Raw genomic sequence first — 24,100 nt, forward strand, 5'->3', positions numbered from 1 at the left:
TTCATGAGGGTTAGGCCAGTCAAGCCATAGGTGAATTTGTTTGTAGTCTGGATGTCCTCACCTTTTCTGCACGTGCTTTTACTATGTCTCCAGTTTCCTCCTACATCCAAAGACATGCAGATAGGCAAACTGGTGATCCTAAATTGTCTATACCAAGGACACTTTCACCATCTTGTGCTGATTGCTTGCTGGAATAAGCTCCAGCTCCCCTGTGATTCTGAGAATGATTAAGTGGTGCTAGAAATTTTTTTTTTTGTATATTCCTTGAATGAAGAGCAAAAGTACTGGGTTATGAGGTGCAGTGTATTTAAGAACCAGAAATGTATTCAGAAGACAGATTGACTAGATTACATATTCTTTGTGGTGAAGTGGTCACAGCAGATGGGGAGGTAGTGTATCTAATTCTTGGTAGTTTTGTGTCCCACTTGCCTTTATTACAAGCAACCAGGTGTCTTTTGTCAGGTTAGACTACCGCAGACTGAAGCTTAACCCTGTCCTTCTTTGTCATTGGAAGATTCTAGTTAATTTAATGAAAAAACAATACTTGCTATTTAAAACTATAGAAGAGATAAAGGTTCAATAGTAGAAATGTCATTGTCATTTTATATTATTACATGCATTTATGTACAAAAATAGTCTTATATTCAAAAAAAAAAAAAAAAACAGCAAATGTTCTCCCCCAAGTGTGTTAAAGAACAAGTTTAATAAAAGCCAGGTTTTATTAAGATTAAGTGCTGTTGTCTGTGTACAAGTTAAATCAGACTTCACCAGAATCTGTTAAAACCAACACTATGTGGTCTATTTAAAAGAATTTAAATGATCACATGACAGCTGACCCTTCTTTCTTTAATGCATATATTTTTAACAGGTTCTGTTGAAGTCTGATGTTCTATCTTAATAAAACATGTTTTTCTTGGATTATCCTGACATACGTGATCTTATCAAAATGGTTGTTCTATTTTTTTTTTATTTATATATAGTAGTCTGTGCCCTGTACTTTTTTGGTTTATACGAGTGGGAATTGGAAATATAACTATAAGCCATATCTGATTTCAAAGACTAGTTTATCAACAGAATTACTAGTAGCTGTGAGTAATTAAGAAGCCCTAAATTAAAGAAACAGAAAAAAAAACAACAGGGGATAATCAGATTTTTTAAACACAGTAGGCAGTCCAGACTTAAAAGGGGAACTAATGATCTGGTACTTGTTTCAGAAGGAATAGCAACTGGGCTTGTAGGAGGTGCACTTGTTGCCCCAGGATAAATGACATTAGAACATCTGCATACTCACAAAAAATAAATATATTTAGACAAAGGGATCTCGTTTTGACACACCAATATAATTTACAGACTTTCTCTGCTTAAGCTGATTAGCAGCAGCTATGTTAGCTGTATCACTCCACACCAGTCTGGTCAGCTCACGTGACGGAGCTTTTTTTCAAAAGGCTGTACTTTGAAAGTGATATACAAAAACCTCAAGGCTTTTTTTACTGCTTTAAATGACTGCACTTAGTATCAGTGAAATGTCTGTGACCTCAACAATATGCTGCTGATGAACTCAGGAAGCTGTGGGTAGGTTTTACAGCAGGAAGTAATACTGTTGTTTTTATTCCTTCAATAAAATGGCCATTTCCTGTGCTTGCTCTCTTGTCTTCCTCAATCCTTGTGGTAAAAATTTCATATTGCTGTTTTCTTTGGGTATCTGAAGTTACCTATTTTTAAAGACTTAAAGACGTCTTGGAAATCCATCAGTAAAAGCCTCAATATCCAGGTTTTGTTTCTATTATGTTTCCTGGAAGTAAGTTGAAAACCAGAATCTGATTAGCTGTCACCTCTTAAAATGCCTGTTACATACTAATGTTGTTCTGTGTTCTGGTTTGCCTGCATGAAGACTTGAAATTATGTTGTTCCCTTAGGCTGCAGAGATGACTTACACTTTCACTGCTGTTTTAGTATTTTAAATAGTGTGACTGACTGATGGAACAGTGAGGTAATGAATGCTTGATTTTTCTTCAGGAAAGGTGTTGTCAGAACTGATCATGTGCCATATAAAATGTTTACCTCAACCCAAATTAAAATGATCTTTGAAACTAACATTATTTATCTTGTGAATATGAAGGTATTTTTGCCTGTAAAAATATTTTACAGAATATGAAACTGACTTCTTAGCACAAGTAATAAAGACCCTTGGGGCTCTTGACTAAGTTGCTGTAAGCTGAAGTATGCTATTCAGAGAATCACACACTTTCAGGAGTGAATGCCACAAGCAGTACAATTTCCTTAATTCGTCTCTTCATTGGGTATCAATTTTATTATGTTAAGGATATTGGAGAGGTAGTATTTCTTACTAGTTTTAACAGTAGTGTAGAAAACCTTGAGGACCATCTCCTTTTACTTATTTACTGCTTCCTGCAAGTTACATATTTTTTGTGCTAAATTACCTATTCAGCATTTATTGCTAAATACATAGCAATCTGCTTTTTTAGGAATTAAAATTAGTTAGCATTCTATTAGTCCTCTTGGTGTTCTTTTAATGTTTAATTACAAGTCACTTCAAATTAGCTTGTGTTGCCTACTGTACTGTAATGCAGAACTCATTACTCTTGCCCTTACAATGTCATTTACTTGCACCATCATTTCTGAAGTTTGGTAATTCTGGTAGCACAAACCTAATGACAGCTTTTTTTATCACTTTTTCACTAACATTTGCAAGTGCAACTCGGAACTATAGAGTTCTTCTTGTGGATGTGACTTTTTGCTGTACAAACACTTATCTGTCTAGCCAAATGACCAGCAAAGTCATGTAATCTGGACTGCATGTTTTGGCAGGATGACCATGTTTGTTTATATTATTTATTTTCTTATTTGTCAGATCATATTGTGTAACCTGTCACCTATGTAAATAGAAAGTATAAACACACACACACACACACACACACACACACACACACACACACACACACACACACACACACACACACACACACACCAAAGTTAAACAGAGAGATATATTTTATTTCACAGACAAAGTTTTAGGAAACAAAAGATGAAAACAAATCACCAAACCAGGCATAATTCATGGTGTGACAGTAATGTACTTTATTAGGGCGAAATTAGTTAGTTGGCCTTCACCACGTTGCCCAGAACATAGCAGGTAGTATGAGTAACCCCAATACAGACAGCCCCAAACAAGACTCATTGCAATAATAGTATGAGTTTTTTTTTATATATATATTTTCAGTTCATGGAATAAGTTATTTGATTATGAGTTAAAAATGGGAAGGGACAAGTTACCATCAGTCCATGTATTTATATTATCTAGAGAAACAGGTATTTTATTTAATGTCAATATACTTAAGAATACAAAAGTTCAAAATACGTGTTAACAAAGCTGGACACATCTTTGTAAAATTAGCATTTTTTATTATTTCCGATTTACCTTTTTAAAGAAGTTGTCTTGTAAGCCTGACAATTTTCAGATGTTTGATGTTTTAGGATTTAGGAGAGAGTTTCACATTCACTGGCCAAATTTCAGAAAGAAATATCCCTGTCATGTCGGGGGTTGGGGTGGGGGTGGGGGGGGATTTCATGGCCAATAGTGCAATGGTGATAACTCAGATTCAGAGACATGGTATAGCTACAATGAGCAACAGCTCATTAGTGTTTCATTATCATATATTCCTGAATGGAATACTGTTGTGTAGCACCTAAATGATGCATTCTGCATAATATGATTATACACCGGTTTCGTGTGAAGTGACCCATGCTGTCACTGCAACTCTCAGTTGCAGTCCCACTATGACCAGCTGGTAGCCCATGTAGCAGGCTTGTGCATGGCATGCAGCTTCACAGGTTAAGAGACGGTGTCTAGTTCAGAACTATGAACCAGGGCATTTAGGTCAGTATTTACTTTTTTTTTAAAAAACATGTACAGTATAATTGATGTATGCAGTGATACCTATGATCTATGCAGTCTGGTGCATGGCCTACTGCCAATGTTCATCTAGCATTCTGTCTCATCTTAAAATATTTTTTATTACTAGATGTTTGCCTGAGTGCTCATTGACTACTGTGCAGTGATTCTGAAAGGCAGCAAGTCAATACATAAGTCAACATTTGCACTTGCTGTATTTTTTAAATTATTTATTTAGTATTCAATAGAAACAGGTACTGTCAGCAGTGAGAAATGTAACTTTCATTTTCAATTTATTTGTAAAGAATTATGGTACTCTGCACACCACTTCTTTCTTACCGTCATGTAAAATATTAATGAGGTCAAATCCCTATTCCTTTTTGCAGTGATGAGGTATGTATGTGCTTACAGTTTTTTACACAGACTTACCTCCTCCCCACACACAGTTGCATTTAATTACAAATGTACAGGATTGCAACTTACAAAATATGGTGAAAGTAATAGCTGGAAAGGGAATAACTTCACATGTATGTCCACCCACCCAATGCCAACCAATCCTTAAATTTCATTACAGAAACATACTTATAAAGAAATGTTAAATTACAATAGCTCTAGATCAAAGGTGTCATACACATCTATTGATAGGCCTGGTGATGGTGCAGCACAGATGGATGATAGGCTACCATGAGAAATGTAAGGTGAGTTAATCGGTATGATCTAGAGGATGAAGGTGATCCTCCTGTCAGTGACCTGACAGTGCTTTGTGACCTTGAGCTCTACTTGAAACATGAGGTTCTCCTAGATGAAGATGACTGTTGACATGTCCTGTGAGAAATGTGTTGTGATTGCTCACTGTGAGTGCTGACATTACAGTATTGAGAGCCAGCATTAGCATCATGTGGTCTTCCCCCATGAGTCTGGACTGTCCCCGTCCCCTTCCTCTGTTTAAACTGAATCTGACTTGACTCTGGTATGTCCGAACCAGTGTACGAACGAAGGCTGCAACTGATGCCTGGTGTACCATGATGCTATACATCAGAGAAACCATGGCATTATCCCTTCTCTCTGCCAGTCCAAAGTACTGTTTGAAATCTTAGGACTCTCATCATTTCTAACTGACTGTCTTTTGCACTAGTTTGAGCCCTAACTATGTCACAGCACATTTCCCATTGTGCTGCCAGTACTTTACATGTTTCCTGAGGAAGTTCAAAGTAATTCCTGCACCTAGCACCTCTTCGTAATATTATCACTATGGACAAAATGGCCCCAGACTGCCTGCCTTCATCCAAAAACTCTTCTTTTGCCTGTGGAGACACTGGTGTGGAAGTGCATGTTTGCTCCTGTTGTAAAAGCGGGAGCGGAATGTCAGCCTGTGTTTGACTTTGTGATGCAGTGTCACTTTCTGTAGAGTTACTAACATGTGAGGTGAGGTAGCCTGATAAAAAAGCGAACTAGTTCCCAATAAGAGGCAGGCTTCTAAAAGACTCAAACTGAATTTATTAAACCAAATAAAAAGTGAGCGCATAAGTGCTTTTGGCAAAAACAATGTCTCACCTTCTTCAGACAAATAACCGAATACAATTTTAAAAATATATTATATATATACACAACAATTAAAATAATCCAATTGCATTGAAATGCATTCATATATACAGCGTTGCCATGGGAACCTTAAAAGAGAAATAAGTTTCAGGCATTCTAATGCTGAAAAACTTGGATGAAATTAAATACCATACATATTTAAATACATGATCATTAAATCTTGCCAGGTACTTTCATAAAATAAAGCACATACGAAAAACCATAGTTCGCAAATTAATTCATGCAGGTTTAAAATTTCAAAAAAGAGGATGCATTCATGAAGTGTGTGTTATATGCATTTTAACATACTTTACTTCATTACACTATAAATTATTTAAATGTTATTTATTAATTTATAGTGTAATGAAGTTATTTATATAATATTGTTATTTGTGTATGTTTACAATCACCCATTACATTTTAGGAAGCATCTGTGGTCACCATGTTGTTATTTTTAGAAAAAAATCTTTTTCTATATTTTTTTCCATTATTTGGAATATGTATAAGTAAAGTATGTTAAAATGCATATAACACACACTTCATGAATGCATCCTCTTTTTTGAAATTTTAAACCTGCATGAATTAATTTGCGAACAATGGTTTTTCATATGTGCTTTATTTTATGAAAGTACCTGGCAAGATTTAATGATCATGCATTTAAATATGTATGGTATTTAATTTCATCCAAGTTTTTCAGCATTAGAATGCCTGAAACTTATTTCTCTTTTAAGGTTCCCATGGCAATGCTGTATATACGAATGCATTTCAATACAATTGGATTATTTTAATTGTTGTGTATATATAATATATTTTTAAAATTGTATTCGGTTATTTGTCTGAAGAAGGCGAGACATTGTTTTTGCCGAAAGCGCTTATGCGCTCACTTTTTATTTGGTTTAATAAATTCAGTTTGAGTCTTTTAGAAGCCTGCCTCTTACTGGGAACTAGTTCGCTTTTTCATCAGTTTTGTAGTTTGTTTTTCTGAGGATTATTAGGTGAGGTAGCCTGTCATTACACTGGGAGACTGCCTTCCTTCAGGGTGCATCATAAATATAACTACATTATCATCAACATCATCATCATCATCATCATCATCATCATCTTCATTATCATCAGCAACATCCATTCTACTGCTGACGTCATCCATATTTATTGGTAAAGATGAACTGTTTGTTTCTGATGCTGACTCTAAAAATAAATCATTACAACATATTAATAATACTGCAACAGCATACAGTATAACATGTTTATGTGGGGGGCATTTACCACTTTTATTAGCTGTTGATGTACATGGCTGACCTAATAATAATGAATTATGACATGTTTAATTACAGCACTGTATGTCACCATTCTATGTTAAACATTTAAAAAGTGTATACTTTAAACCAACCTTCAGGAAAGGAGGAATACAGATGCTGTTGCAGACTTTGGTTTGATGGAACAGCATCCATGCTGCGACTAATTATTCAAGTTACACCAAATTCTGTATCCTAGCTCTACCCACAGGTGGACAGAAGGAATTCATCATCTGGTGTTAACTTAAGATTTGGAGCCCCCCTTCCACTGTAGTCTTGGAAATTACATTCTGTCTAGCCTTGCTTCCAGCATGTCCTACCAGATCATTTGCACTGTTCTTGAGCTGTGTCAGAGGTCTGTTTCTGCCTCCATCTGGATTGATTTCAATTACTGGGCTCCATGCTTTACTACTCTTGGCTTGTCTGGACTCCCCTTTACCAAACCGCAGTATGCTGTATGTCCTAATTGCTGCCATGAGTACACAATTTTCTTCATAGCTAAAGTTATCATGTTTATACCTGGATCCCTTATTCTCTGCCTGTACTTTACAGGGGAAAAAATTGAAGCACTAGTGTCAGACACTTACCATAGTACCTTTTACATGACATCAGTAGTTAAAGTGTCATCTATTTGCCTGATGTTCCTGCCATCAACACCATTGCAGAAACAATCCAACAAAACTACAATCTTAAAGAGCACAACTTCAGATTTTTCAATACAAAAAATGTAATACTGTCTGCCACTGACAGGTACTCTTCCCTCACTGACATTACTAAAACAACAGATCTGATGTTGTCAGTCTTCATGTAATCCTTGACTGCAGGTTTGGTTCCGAGCCTTAGAACTGACTTGGCCGTTTACTTTAGCTCGCCCCTTCCAAACTCTTGAGCTAGGCTCGATCCATAATGCTTCTCTGTAAATTACCTCAGACCTCACTTGCCATTTCATGTATCAGACGTGTTCAACCTCTCTTGAGGTTTGGCATTATCTTTAGTAAGTTTTTTTTCCCATCTCATTTATCCTTAGCTCTTTGTAGCTTTTCTACCCACTCCTCTTTTCTTTCTAGAACATGTGAGTGATCCCTTCCCTTTTTCCTCTACCTTTTGGTAGTTTTCTATAACGTACCATTGCTGGTACTTCCTTTACCTCTTGAGGTATTTCTGGCTACCATAGCTAGTACCTTCTTCCCTTCTCCATTAAAATTAAAAAAAAAAAAAATCTTCTTTGTTCCCTCTTTAAACCAGTGAATGTGTGTGTGTGTGTGTGTGTGTGTGTGTGTGTGTGTGTGTGTGTGTGTGTGTGTGTGTGTGTGTGTGTGTGTTTGACCTTTTCTTGGTTGGGCCTAGTTTTTTTCTGTATGGCTGACAAACCTTCGAAGGGCACCTCTGGCTTTAAGAGGTGCCAAAAATAGGAAAGAATGATGCCCAATTCAGATGGGTATGTATGTTGTGTGTATTGTTTGAGTGTTATCCACCTGCAAGAGGATTGTGCCATCTGTCATGCTTTCTCTGGAGAAATAAGCTCATCTTAAAAGGATTGTTAAAAGGAGAGTTTGAAGAGGCCATATCTGGTCTGAAGACCGATGCCAACTCGTCATCTTCCTCTTTCTCCTCCTCTAAGCCAAAGAAACAATCTCACTCGATAACGAGCAGTTCCTCAGAACTGCCTGCAATACTACACTGACAGCCTTCAGTGTTTACGGTGTCCTTGGCACCAACAGGCAAAAATGATTCAGCACCAACAATTTCTTTGAAATGGACACCTAAAGCTTCGGCACTAGAGGTTTTGTTGGAACCAAAGTAGACTTCATTCAGGACACTACTTAGAACCACATATTCTCCATTCCATCAGTCGATACATTTGCAGACCGACCACCTAGTCCATTCATGGAACGGAGACCGCCTAGTTCTTTGGTATCATCCATTTGAGCCATTAAGACACTCTCAGAATCAGACATCATGAGGCTGGTGGACCAGCTTTTGATGGTGAGGGGATTACCTCCATCTTTGGTTCCTAGCCAACTTGGCACTGGGACCTGTCCTGCTTTCACACAGTCTCATCTTCCTCCTCCAACTCCAGTTTAGTTTTTGGAGCCCCTGGCAATGACCTGCCTGGCTTCGGCTGTGGAGGTCTCCGGGGGACGAGACTTCATCTCCGGTTTTGAGGGGCAGGGCTCAACTTCCGTTTTTTCAGAACTTTCCATGCCCCTCGGTGCTTCTGTGTTCAGTGGCTCTACCCAGGCTTCTGCCTTGGAGGCCACCTCCTCCGTGTGGAGTTGGATCATGGTTGTGAAGGAATCTATTTTGGTTCCAGGCTCCCATCCTTCTATGGGGGGGGCAGCCTTCCGGATCATGGAGAAGGCCTTGTCTATTGTGGACTCCCAGTCTTTGCCATCTCTATCAGGCTAATCATCTATAACCCCTCAACCAAAGCTACTGTCAGCCTCATTCCTGGGACAGGAGGCACAAAAGCCTCAGGAGAGTCCCAGCTTGGTGGTTTCCACTTTGTATACTTCACTGGAACATCGACCTGAAGAAGTACTTGTAAAGAAAAAGTGCAAGATAAAGCACTTAGACTCCCCAGAGGAGTACTTCACTGAGGATACCGATTTAGATGAGGGGGAAGGTTCCCCCAGGTCACCTCCTGACAATGTTTCCTTTGGGGACATCCTGGAAATCCTGAAACAGAGGTGTGCCTGGACTTCCACCAGCCTTCCTCGGAGGAATTGGTATACTTGGAGGCTTTTTGTGCCCAGCCCGCTACCTCTTGGATCTCTCTGCCCTCTGACAAGCTCATTAAATTGATTGCACAGTGGGCCTGGAAGATTACTGACTCCATTGAGCCGATCCCCAAGAGACCTGACCGGATCCTTTTTGTTCCTAAGGACAAGCAGCATTGGGCTAAGGGGATCCCAGTAGATGCCATGATGATAGCGGCAGCCACAAAGAAAGAATTTGCAGAGGAAATTCCTACTATCCATCCTCCTAACAAGGAGTCTAGGACTATGGATAGGTTTGGGAAGAGCATTTACATTGCATTGGCCTTCAGTCTCAGGTCTTTGAACTACATGGCGCACTTTACCAGGTTGCAAAGAGATCTGATTAAAGAGCTGTCAGATACTCTCACAGGAGCAATAGCCAGAGGGGTACGAGACAAGGTTACCTCTCAGCTCACCACCCTTGAATCAATTTCTAACTCGTCCATGAGACTAATTGCCCACGCAGCCGAAGAGACGACAAGAGCAGCGGGTTCAGGGGTTGCCATTAGGAAACATGCCTAGATGCACTTGAGTGACTTTGTGGAGCCATTTAAATCTTCGTTTATCAATGCTCCATTTGATGAACATCCCTTTTTGGACTCATGGTAAAAGACACACTGGCCAGATATGAGAAAGATGGGAAGACTCTTTCTGCCATTGACGTACGCCTCTCCACTCCTCAACGGCCCTACTCCAGAAACCAGAGAAGTAGGAGGCTATGGTTCAAAAAGTCCCAAGGGCCTTTCCAGGACTCATGTGGCAATGACTTTCCCTGGGGAAGACAGGGAAGTAACAATGGAAGACGCCATCCTAGAGGCAGAGGTGGACCGCAGAACCAGGGGTCCAGAGATTCTTTCTCTGGTAGGTCCTACCAGCACTTCTGAACTGAGGCCTGATTGCCTTCCTCTGGAGGCAGTCGGGGGATGATTATCTATGCACTGATCTGCCTGGCTACAGATGACATTGGACAAATGGGCACAAGGGATCATTTCCAGAGGTTACGTCATTCCCCTTTTGTCAAATCCAAAAACACAAAAAAGACTCTCAGATGTTCCACCCAGTCACAGGGAAGCAGCAGTCGTAGACATTCAAAAACTGCTCGAAAAAAGAGTCATCCATGAAGTCCCACCAGACCAAAGAGGATCTGGATTTTACTCAAGATTCATTTTAGTGCCCAAAAAGACAGGGGACTGGAGACCCATTTTGGATCTCAGCCAGTTCAATGAGGCAGTTCAGCAAACCAAATTCCAGATGGTCTCGGTACAGTCATTACTTCTGTTCTTGGAAAAAGATGATTGTATGTAGTCTGTAGATCTTCAGGATGTGTATTACCATATAAAAATGGACAACTGCTCCAGAAGATTCCTGCACTTCCAGCTGGGAGCCAGTCATTTCCAGTTCCGAGCACTGCCCTTTGGTCTCACCACAGCTCCTGGGTGTTTACAAAATGCATGGCAGTGGTAGCAGCTCATCTCAGACTGCAGGGATTTTGAGTTTTTCCTCATTTCAATGACTGGCTCCTTACCATTACCAACAGACATCAACTAGAACAGGCAAGAGATTACATCCTGTATCTTTGGGCTTCATTAGGCATTACAGTAAATCATGAAAAGTCAAATTTACAACCTACTCAACAGTTGGAATTTATTGGAGCTCTAATAAACACTGTTACTGGAATCATTTCACTCCCAGTAGACAGGCTCCAAAAGATCAGATCACAAGTAAACCATATAGTTCAGAACAGAAGTGTTCCAGCCACACTCATCCTATAGGTGCTGGCCTCTATGGTAGTCTCTGTAACTCTAGTTCCCTTGGCCAGATATCACATGTGGATTTTAGCTTCTAGCCTTCCAATGGTCATTAATGAATCAGCCAGTGTCATACCGCATCTTCATCACCAATTGCTTCAAACAAAACCTGTCTTGGTGACTCCATTCCAATTAGATTTTTTCAGGCCATCCTTTTATCCTTCCACAGCCCCAAGCCATAGTGACCATAGATGCTTCCCATATGGGGGGGCATTATCTGGGAAAGACTTTCCAAGGTACTTGGTCTCAACAGAAAGCCAATTTGCACATCAATGTTCTAGAGATGAGGGTGGTGCTCTTGGCATTGCAAGCATTACAAGATGCCCTTCCCTTGGGAACAGTGGCAATTCAGATGGACAACTTGTCGGTAGTCTGGTACATCAACAAGTAAGGGGGAACCAAATCTTACCCACTTTGTTGAGAAGCTGTCAGAGTCTGTCAATGGGCAATTTCTTCCAACTGCTTTCTCATGGCAATGCATATTCCAGGGAGATCCAATGTGATAGCATACAAACTGAGCAGAACTATCCTAATGCCTCCCAAGTGGTCTCTCAATCCTGTGGTGATGAAGAAGATATTCTTCCACTAGGGTCAACCTTGCTGTGATCTGTTTGCATCCCCTCTAAGCAACAAGTGCAACAGTTACTTTGCCTTAACCCCCCCCCCAGGGGAGTCACCCAGAGAGGTTTTTCTCCATGATTGGCCTCCTGGTCTCCTGTATGCCTTTCCCCTAACTCCTCTGATATCCCAGTTTCTAAAGAAAGCCAAGTGGTCAGAGAACACAATAATCCTCATTGCTCCTTTCTGGCCTCGACAGGTATGGTTTCCCTTCATATGACCTCATCTACTTTGGAAGCCTTGGATTTTGGACCCAGCTCCAGATCTATTATCTCATCCAGAAGGTATGGTTCATCTGAATCTCCAACATCTCAAGCTCACTGCATGGCTTCTCTAATTCCCATAACTGCCAGGCATTCTTCCCTTACCTTACCAGTCTGATAAATTATTTTGGCCCATCACAAACCTTCTACTAGGAAACCGTACCAGATTAAATGGAAAAAATTTGCTAGATGGGCTCTTAGCAATGATCTTGACCCTTATACAGCTCCCATGGATAAAATATTGGATTTTCTGGCTGTTCTTTATCAATCTGGCTCTTCAGTCTCTACCATTTGGGTCCATCTAGCCATGATATCTAATTTCCATATTGGTTTTGATGGTTCTTCACTTATTTCACATAAACTTTGTAAAGCTTTTTTTGAAGGGAACCCCAATGTTAAGGCCTCTGCTTAAATAGCCCACTGCACCATGGGATTTACCCTCAGTCCTACAATCTCTTACTCTATTCCCATTTGAACCTTCGGCTACTTGAGACTTAAAATTTCTGACATGGAAAACTGTCTTTTTAGTAGTTATTACTTCCACAAGAACAGAATCAGAGATTCAAGCCGTGTCCTGCAAGCCCCCCTATATAATATTTCACAAGGACAGGGTTTCCCTCTGAACTGATCCTTCTTTCTTGCCAAAGGTAGTTTCAGAATCTAATATCAATCAAACCTTGCACTTACCAGTCTTTTTCCCTAATTCCTCCAATAAGAGAGAGTACTGCCTACATTTATTAGACGCTCACAGGCAGTTACGTTTTTACCATCACAGAACAAAGGATATCAGAAAATCTGACCAACTGTTTGTTGCCTTTTTCACTTTCCTTAGGTAACGCAGTTTCCATGGTTGCCTTAGCTAAATGGCTCAGAGACTGTATGACTTTTATCTATCATTCAAAGGGACGTCACCCACCACGCTCTGTGAAAGCCCATTCATCTAGAGTTGTAGCAGCTTCTGCAGTTTTTCATGCCAGAGCTTCTTTAAATGACATTTTTGCAGCAGCCACATGGTCATCTCCTCATACTTTTGTCACTCATTACAAACTGGACCAGGTCTTTAGGAGGTGTGCATCATTTGGGTTGATGGTGCTCAGGAATGTTCTTCCCTGAGACCTCCCAAGATTCCGGTAGCTAGGGGCTCTGTCCCACAGTCAAGGAGTACATGAAGATTGACAACATCAGATAAAGAAGTTATGTCTTACCATAATGTTCCATCTGTGTTGTCGATCTTAACTAATCCTTGACTCCCCCCCTCCTTCCCCTGACCTGAGACTCTTAGTGGGATTGAATACTCTGAAGACTGGCTTCATATTAGGGACACTGATCTGGTCTCTTATTGTTATTTACTATCTGTCTGCCTCTATTTTAGGCAAACTCAATCTGAGGTAATTTAGAGAGGAGCATTATGGGGAGAGCCTAGCTCGAGAGTTTGGAAGGCGTGAGCTGAAGTAAACAACAAAGTCGTTTCAAGGATTAGTGAAGATCAACAACACAGATGGAATGTTATGGTAAGACATAACTTCTTTTTCCGCTACACATCTGAATTTCTGTCTTATGTACAGTAAACATTGACAAGTTTAATAACACGGTTTAAATTGCATGGAGAATAACAATGATGTATTGTTCAGTTATTACATTTTCAATGTACAGAAGCACATGTCAAATGAACTGCAAGCAGTTCCCCATAGTTAAGCAGTCATTGAATGTAATAACACAATACAGTTGCAATTAACCTTTAAAACACTATGACAGGAACTGTTAATTGCCCTTATTGCTTATTTCATAAAATTTTCTTACTTTTGGATGTCTGAGGTATCCTAAGTAATTTGCCACCTATCTTGGCTACTTGCAGATCAGTATATCACACAGCTCAGCCTTGTTATGTAAATTCAGGCCAGTTTACTTGCTTAGTATGCATATTAGGCTAATTTATATGCATTTGTATGAATGATAGTATAATGGAAACATGTTATGAGGTACATTGGCATATTCCATATTTTTGTCTATTGTAAATGCTCATGACATGCTACATGAACAAGTCTAAAAAGGTGTGGATGCACTGCAGATTTTTATGAACTTTGCAGCACTACACAGCAATGTGGACATTACAAACTGGCCATAAATAGCTAATATACAAATAAACTGGTAAAATTCAAAATGGAGTCATCTGAATGTCAGATTGCAATGAATGTGTATGTTAATCCTTGGTCATTCAGGTCTGTATGTCACACCCTAACAAGTAATGCATATACAAAAGTAGTATTGCAATTTATTTCTCCACTACCTATTAATAAAAGAAATAAAAAAATGAAGATAAAAAAATAAATAGTCCACACTTGACTGCATGAAACCAAATGCAGAAATAAGAAAAAATGCTATGAAGAAATATTACTGGCAGCACCTATTTAATTTAGAGAAATTTATAAATAATCCATTAGTTATTTTCTACTAGGTAAGTGTTTGCCTTCAAGAAACAACAGGGTGTGACAAAGCACTTGTGGTTACAGCAAACCTGTGAATGTTATAAACACCTGGTCTAATGATCATGCTAGTAAAAAGAGTTTGGTCAAGGTGATGTCACACCCAACAGGGAGTGGTTAATACAGCCATCACCATACTTTCCTCAGTTTGGTTCTGGCTGTTTGAAAATAGCAGCACCTGTAAAGGCACGAGGCTAGTTTGAGAAGGAGACCCTAATCATGCTCTAACTTCTGGATGATTCGTACTTGGAGAAGATCCTGGCATGCACACATACCACCACTTGGAAAAATATGATATCTGGCAAGAATTGGTATAGCTCGCTGCAGTCAGCAGTCCATTACTGGTGTGATGATTTGCAAAAGTGTAGTGTTGACCAGCTGACCAAGCAGGTTTATCAGTTTGGGAAAGAAGTCCAAAGTTTTACAGTAAATATAATTTTTAATCCATATACAGCTGAAAATATATATCTATACCTCTAAAATACAATGGGGGCAGAATACATTGTACAAGTACATGAACTTCAACAGTCAGATATCTCAGCCTGCAAATATGTACTTGGGATGACATTCTGAAATGAAATGGATTAAGAAAAAAAATAAATAAATACCATTTCATGTAATCAGACATCCATCTGCTCATGACAGAGAGAGAAAACTCTGCTGTTCTCTGTTAAGAGGTTACAGTAATAAATAAATGATTATAGGAAATATAAGACATGAATATATGGAATGCAGTCAAATACAGGCAAATAACATTATCCTCCTCTCTTTTACTTGTAGCTGACGAACAAATACTGTACAATTCTCAACAAGAAAAGAGAATAACCAAGAGGCTGGTGCAATCTTTAGATATATGAGTAACATGTGTCCATAAGATATGTATTACTTAATTAACCATAGTAGAAATTATTACATATAATTCAGGGTAGCATAGACAGCAGTACAGCAATACTTTTAAAACAGTTTCACTTTTACTCCTGCAAACAACTGTTCTTACACCTTTGCAGCTGAAAGAAATTCCAAGGAAAAAATGAACAGATCAAGGAAAATGTGTTATAGTGCAGTTTTTACTGCAGTAGTTAATGATTTATTTAATGTTTGTTGACTGTGTACTGTGAAATGTGTTTAAAATGTATGGAATTGAAAGAAAACTTTTTCAAATCATAAATGTAGAAGCAGCACCAGAGACAAGATGTCAACTGCATTGAAAACACGTTTAATAAAATCAACAGAGAAAGTAAGCTCTTTCGCACAAAATGGATGAAGCGCTTACTTTCTCTGTTGATTTTATTAAATGTGTTTTCAGTACAGTTGCCACCTTGACTCTGGTGCTGGTTCTACATTTTTGGCTGCTATTTTACTTGTTCTTGAGTTGCACCAGCTTGCCTGCTGGAGGTTTCTGTTTATCACTTTTCATATCATCACACGTATGCATAAGCACTGCTCTCACACATATCCAAGTTACATAAGCACTTCCCAAATTGCTACCCTAAGTGTACTCATAAGCAATTCCCATACACAACTGAACTTCAATAAAGATATCTTTCTGAATGGTTTATTGACCTTATACCTTGCATTACAATGGTATTGTGTGGATTTACCGTGCTTTTTTCTGTTTTGTCTCTCCGCACCATTTTTATTTCTCTTTTATTTATTATTTTGCTTATGCGTTTCTTTTAAATTTATTGTTTTGCTTATGTCCCATTTCATTTTTCTTTTATAAAGGTTCAGATGTCTCAGGAGCAGTCCAGGCACATACATCCCAGGGTAGGGAGAGATCACCTCCTGGTCATCTTGGGCTATCTGCACAGGATCGGAGTGGAGGTGCCAGTCCTACAGGCACTCCGGCATGTGGCAGCCTGGCAAGCCTCACTGAATGGGGGCTTCAGAGTTTGGTTAAGGGCAAACTGCAAGAGATAGTGGACAAGAGAATTATGCCAGTCGAAGCCTCTCTTCAGTGTGTAGAAGGCATGCACACCCAGTTAGTGCCAACCACCATGCCAACACAGACCCCTACCCCCTCAACATCAAGGACCTACAGTGTAACACCATCTGGCAGTGGACATGTTTGAGGCTCTGTGGACTGGGTACTTAGTTGAGGAACATTACCATGTCTCATACACCCTCTTCCATACTTTCCACCCACACAAAAAAAATCTTACAAGAAAAAATTCTGAAAAATAGGAGGGGGGGGTCTATCCCCCAACAAAAACATAGTGCCCATCCTCTCCCACCTCCTCCAGCTCAAACCCTCTTGATGTTTCCCTTGTGTGTTCCCCCCTTTGTTTTTCTACCCTTTTTCAATCTTTCCTGTCATCCCTTTTCTGTTATTTAATGAAACCATCAGGGTACCCACAAAAGGATATCCCTATATGAAACTGTTCTAACCACTTTAATTTAAAACAAAAAAAGCAGCTTTGCTCTAATGTATGACTGTGCTCTACATTGCTTGTCCTCAATATGCCAAGGCACATACATTTTCCAATGCTGCAAAATAGTTCATGTGTATGAAAAGATGACCTTTACACAATTTACATGTTTAGAAAAAAGGCCATGATTATAGAATTTGCCTTGCGTTTCCATATTCTCAATGCAACTACTTTATGCTGATCTTATTTGCACATCCATGTAGTGATGCTGTCCACCGATGCATGCTGTGTACCTGAACAGCCCCAGACTATGAATACAAACCATTATCCTGACAGAACTCAGTTCTTTAGGAATTCTTGTCAGTTGTTTATTTTTTGTGAAGGTAAGAGGAAAGGACAAACTGTGTCAAAGCAGACTGCTTCCAAACAGTTGTCTTATGCTGTACTTTAACAAGGCAATTCCAGAAGAGTCAAGGCTCATTCTACCAGGGCCTTGGCTTCATATGTGGCTTTTTGGAAAAGGTTGGATTCTAAAAGTATTCTAGAAGTAGCAACATGGTCCTCTGTATGTACCTTTAAAAAGCACTACATCTTGATTCCTTCTCCATGTCTAGGACAAGCTTTCCGGGGCCATTCTTCATGGGTTTCTGGACCCTCATCCTTCCTTTTCCTCCTTCTCCTACCAGTGAGTGTAAGCTATGACAGTCAACCTATATAGGTAAAGTACTGCAGAAGTGATCAATATAATGAACATAGCTCAATGGTGTAAGTAAACTTACCATGACAGTAGATGTCTGAAAAATCACTGCTGCAGTAACTGCTCCCTTTCTCCCTCTGTCCTCCTTATTTTTGTATGCTTTTTTGCCAGGATGAAAATATATATTTTTATTTTCCTAGCATTGTCCTTTTCAGGGCTCTAGCCTTCCTCTCTCTGTTGTTATAAAAACTCTGAAGGGCTTGGCACACAGACAACTATTTTTTATCAGCTCAGCTCAAACTGAGTAACAATTTTGGTATGTGGAAGGGGCCCTTGAAGCTTTGAAAGCTGACCAGCTGTTATATCCTTAGCAAGATATATCCTATATAGCCAAGGCTACTGCAACAGTGATTATTCAATAATAATAATAATATTACTAATAATAATTAATAATAATAATCGTAGCTTTATCTACTGTTATGGAAAGTTTATGTAACTGTACTTTTGGCTGACTACTCCTTTTATTCTAAGCAACTTTAACATCAGGAAGATGATGGTGGAAGTCCCTTTTCCAGACTTTTACCTCCAGCTCCTCCTCTGCTCCTCATCTATTTTGCCATTTCCCTACATCATCCACTTCTTCAGACTTCCACTACGGTCCTTCCCTGATAAATATTACAGCACCACATGCATCTTTATCTACCATACCCTTCCTAAAAAGCCCTGTACCTAGGAGTTTCTGTGTACCATCTTCTCTTTATTGACTCAGTTCTTAGTCATCCAAGCTACATATTCCTCATAGTTAGTAAATAGTGCATGAATCTCAGCCACATGCCTCCCTAGACTTTCGGCAATCGAAGTACCACCTGATCCCTCTATCTTCACTTGCTTTCTTCTACTAGTCTACCATGATGCCTCATCTTCCCCTTTGTCCAGGCCTCCCTCCCCTCCCTAGCTTTCTTTCTAGCACACATTCTCTTTTTACTATCTTAACCTTCATTTCCCTGTTTCCCTTCATTGCATATTGTTACCTTCCTTTTTTCCTCCCTCCCACTTCCTATCTTATTGTACCTGTTATGCTGATTTTTTGTTTCTGTTGTAATTTAATTCTTCCAAACCTGTTGTCACCTGGCTTCCTGCATTTTCTTTACCCTGGATTGCTATCTCTTTTTTCCCAAGATTCTTCATTGTAATGCTTTACTGTGCCCTGTACAATGTCCCTACTCCCTTGCATTCCATATTAATTTAAAGTCACACTCATACTAATGTACTCTTCCAGTCCATCTTTCTGCAGTGCTGTCTACCTTGGTCTCATACAGACGTCCTTCTTGCTAAAAAGGTGCGTGTCCACACATACTCTTTAGCAGTCACCCCCCATGCTAGTATTGCATTCTGCATTCATTTTGCTAGTAGTTAAGGTGCCTGATCCTCACCATCCTGACTATGCTAGCCCTCAGCTCAGGTACAGGTAGTGTTACTGAAAATGTCTCTATGCCTCTCATCTCCCCATCTCCCTGCAGAAGTCTGCAGCCTCCTTGGTGTTTCCTTAACTTCTTTCATAATTTTCTTTGCAAGATAATTTCTCAAATGGACCACTATATTTGAGTGACCCCCCTTTATTTTGTGACTGCATAGGTCACTTTTTGGCTTATTCTGTAGAGGATTAGATGTGGGTCTCTTTCAACATCCAGAAAACTGCTGCTCTTCTTTCCCGCTTGCCTACTTGATTTTCTTAGTATTTGGGTTCCAGTCACCAAAAGTCCCTCTGATCCCTCTGTGTAGGCCTTTCCATCTACTTTCCCCTGTACTGCTTCTTCTTGCAGCCAATTCTCCTGGTTAGGCCTTCTGCTGCATTTCTAGCCAAGTCTCCCTGCCATTACATTTGGCCTCTTCCCTCCTTTCTTTCCTCCAGCATTCTGTCATGCCTAGCTAACTCTGTTTTTGTTTCTTATTTCTCTTTTCTTTCCAATCCTGTCTGTACTGGGTCAGGTAATTTGTTCCCAAATAGAGCATTTTATGTGGGTAAAAATTACTGCTGTGACCAGTTTGTTCACTACTTGTCTATTTCTGGAGAGGATTAGGCTAAGTACCATTTTCAGCTCCACCAGACTCCTCTTCCTCTTGCACTCCTTTATACTACCACTAATGACTAAGTCCCCCACCATCAGTTGCCACTTTGTGCCATTAAGGAATGTGCATCCTTTCAGAATTCTTTGCCACTTCTCTTCTCAATCATGTCTTCTCCTGGTTAACTCTTCTCCTGCTCTTCTGTGTATGTTTTCTGCCTTTCCCATTCTAGTCACATTCGTTCCCTTGTTCTTTCTCTAAATCTCTGTCATACCTTATCGCCCCTGTTCCCACCTTCTTCTCTTCTTTTCCTCCACCTTTATCTGCTTATTTCATCCCCTGTCCTATTTCTCAGCTCCACTGTCTGGCTACCATCATTCTTAGCTGTAATCTCCATGCCCATCTGTCTTGTCTATCACCAGTACCAGTATTTATTTTCTCTGTATCCTGCTTGCTTTTCTCTTCAACCAGCACTCTCCTGCTGTCCACCGACTCTCATCCATGTCCTGTCTCTGTCTCTCCACCTGACTCCTACATGTTATTCCCTTCTCACAGTCAGGGCCCTTATGATGAACTTCCTTGCTTTTTATTTTTTAATGGTGCAAACAGTCTTAAACAATCTTAACTGGTGCATTAACATTTATACACGCCTGCATCTTTGTGTGTGTGTGTGTGTGTGTGTGTGTGTGTGTGTGTGTGTGTGTGTGTGTGTGTGTGTGTGTGTGTGTGTGTATTGCTTCTAGCAGTGGACCTAGATAGTATGATGTATTAAAAATATATCATCCTTGTGTATAAAAAATTTGTTTAGTACTATCCTACCCACATCACTAATGATTAATTGCCATCAGTGGCGCAGCATCAATTTTATGAAAGTACCTGAAAAACACAGTATTTATTTTACTTGCTTAAACCTGAAGTTCTAAGACTGCAGATATGAAATGCAAACACATAGACACAGATAGTGGCATGCATATACATACACACACAGGCACATAAACACACACACAGTCTCACAAAAACAATACTCCACCTTAGGTCATTTTAAAACTAGACTCAAACAACATTTGTCACTTAACTGGCTATGTCACTGTATCAAGCCTGGCTAACCCTCTCTAGAATGTGTAAAAATCTGTTAACCATTTTACTGTGTAATTTAATTTAATCCTGACTTACGCTCGAGATTAACTCTAACCTGTGGAACTTGTTTAACTTGCCTACTTATGTAATCTCTGTAACTAGTCAGTTTGTAATATGTAATGCTGGTATTATGTAATGCTGTATCTGCTTACCCTTGGAGCTTTTCTCCCAGGGCCTCCGCTGAAAATGGATATGTATCCAGTCGGACTATCCCAGTCAACAAATGTAAAATAAAATAAAAAATAAATAAAATACTCTAGATCTCAAAAAGTAACTTAAAAAACAAAATGGACACCACAATCCTACTAAAACAACACACACTTAAATCATCTCCTTGGAAATGACTTCATTAATATTTAAAAGAAAATTTATAAATAATACAAAAAGACACTGACTGCAATTAGGCTATCAGAAAACTGAATTATCCACAAAATGAATCTGATTCTAACTCAGATTAAACTATTTATAGAACATAACTGAATTATAAGCTCACAAATTAATTTGACCCTCAGTGTGTTGCTAAAACTGCATCTATATACACTTTTCAACTACCACATTATATTGAAGCTAATAGGAATGGAAACTGTAATTTAATTATAAGAAAAGGGAAAAACTGATAAGTGAAATGCACAGAGGGCTAGTTTATGTAACAAATGAAAAATAAACTGGGTTAGGGACTTTGGGACTGATTGGACACTCATTCAGAAACTTACTCCGTAATATTGTAGAAGGTATCACACTTATTGCATATCAGATATCACAAAAGCACACACACACACACACACACACACACACACACACACATGCATATAGACATGCATTTTCAGTCAGTTGGTTTTATGTAGCATTTTTTACTACTTAATGTTGCATACACACGTACATAACCTGAAATAAATCAATGCTATTTAAGTGAAGGTGCCATTGCATAAAATCATTTTAGACAAATGTTAAAAGCTAGTAAAAGTAGTGAAGAAATTAATGCTAAATCATATCACTGCTAAGCAAAACATAATGTAGTTATGTGTAGCTATTTCTTATTATTTCCTTCATGCCATAATTCTTTATAAGGTGATGAAAGCCAGGTTACAGTCTCAAAGCTGCTGAAAGCAAAATTGTGTTAGTTAAATCAGGTGCTTAATTTACCTTAAAGTGCATGATGGATCTGTTTTTTGTTATAAAGTGTTTGTGAATTTCCCAGAAGTGTTTTTAGCATGCTGACCACAAAGTGCTAGGTTGCAAATTTTTCTGAACAGCATTGTTTTCATTTCTTACATGGCAGCAAGGATTAAGTGTGAATAATACTATAACATTTTCTGTAAAGTCTGACATGGAACTTGGCTGATGATCACGTTTTCAAACATTTAATGGTCTTTGATGAATTTTAGGATTATTGCTGACTCAGTTTTGATGGAATATTGACATTTTGAATTATTTCAGCATAGTCCAGTTAAAAAGGAAATTCTGTTACCCAGTGGGCTAAATATTCAGAAACCTTTGCAGGTTAATAAAGTGACCAAAATTTCCTGGAAAATGGCTCAATTGCTGAGAAAAAACAAGATACAATGTGAAATTCTTCTGAATCTACACCACCTGCATCAGGAATATTTTATAGAGGTGACATACATGCAGCTGCAAAACTACTCATATAAGACAAAAGCAAATACATTCAAAAGTATGCTGTTTGTCTTAACTGCTGTACGCAGATGCAACCATGTTTGAGCAGTAAAAATGCTAGCAATGTCAGAAGATCACCAAAGCTTACTTATGCACCTTTATTAAACAGTATTTCCTATATTGTATAATATTGTACTTTACAAATGAAACTGTCCTGAAAGATGATAACATGACTTTAATTCTTAGCTGCAAACCAAGAGTGCCCATCCTTCCACAACCCATTTTTCTATTTTTTGCACATGGTGACCCAAAGAATTTAGACAAGCACATGAATCTTAGAGCCTTGATGTTAGTTATTGTATTTGCAGAGTAGGGTCTTACTCCATGCTCCAGGGCAGGCCATACCAGAAACTGTTTGTTTCATTGTATGGTTGTTATACATACACTACCACAGTGCAACCAATAACGGATTAGTTCTGAAAAGAAAGTGTGTTGCTGTTACCCAGCAAACAGTATGCAATGGTTTGGGGGCAGCTACTAAAAACAAGGAAGAAAAAGTCATGTGAAACACGTATCCTGTTTTACTGTTACTGCACAGGCAAAGGAGGTACTTATGCTAGCAAACAGGATACTTTTTGTTTACCAGTGTACAGAATCCCTCTTTGAGGAGCAGTGCTAATAACAGCGATGTATCTAATCTTGACCTTGATGGCAAACTGATAAATGATAACATTTATGGATCAAAAAAGCAAACATCTAATCTACTGTGGGTATGTCAGCTGATAAATTATAACTTATAGATCAAAAAAGCAAACATATAGACTATTGTGGATCTGGCATTGGCAGGCGATGGCTGTAAAATGAAACAACACATAGAAATGTAGAATGTTATGGCATATAATACCCTGTGGTCTACCTAGTTTACCACTTGTCCTACCTGTTCAAATCTTTCAGATTCAAATGACAGCAGCTTAATATTCTTACCAGGTATATTCTTTTATGTTCCTTCCATGCTGTTTTTGCAACCTACTATTTCTTTCAAATGACTTCTGGGATTATCTAGTACTCTGCCAAATTTTGTAAGAAAAATATATACTTCCATGTATTTCTCTCAAGCTAGCCATTTTGTATCTTTGGTTTATGTTCTCATCTGCCTTTATACATCTCTCTTTTTAAGATGGTAGCCTCTTTGACTTCATGGAATTCCTTGAAGTACCCAGAGATTTGTATCATGTCCCCCCCTCCCCCTATTGCCATCCTTCGGAACTCCACTGTCTTTATCTACCCTGTAGTTGCAGACCTGGTACAAGTTTTATTGCCTTCCTCTGAACTTCCTCTTTTTTGCCTATATTCCTGTAGTAACATGGACTCCAGCCCTGCATGCAATACTTTACAGATTATCGTAATACCTGTGTGTAAAGAGGGAGGATACGTTCATTTTCCAGCAGGTGATATATTTTTTTTGTTTCTGAAATAGTCTAGCAACCTGGATTGTT

General features: G+C 38.9%; 1 long non-coding RNA gene across 1 annotated transcript in view; it reads left to right on the forward strand.

Annotated features, from left to right (window-relative positions):
• The first annotated feature begins 1,631 nt into the window (after positions 1–1,631).
• The window catches only part of LOC122814838, a 56,371-nt gene continuing 33,902 nt past the window's right edge, over positions 1,632–24,100 (forward strand). Inside the window, exon 1 of the long non-coding RNA XR_006366907.1 lies at positions 1,632–1,798. This is a non-coding gene — a long non-coding RNA (uncharacterized LOC122814838). The remainder of the gene's footprint in view (positions 1,799–24,100) is intronic.

The sequence above is a fragment of the Protopterus annectens genome, chromosome 11.part0 (assembly GCF_019279795.1).
Source record: "Protopterus annectens isolate FY-2018-M chromosome 11.part0, PAN1.0, whole genome shotgun sequence".
Lineage (NCBI taxonomy): Eukaryota > Metazoa > Chordata > Ceratodontiformes > Protopteridae > Protopterus > Protopterus annectens.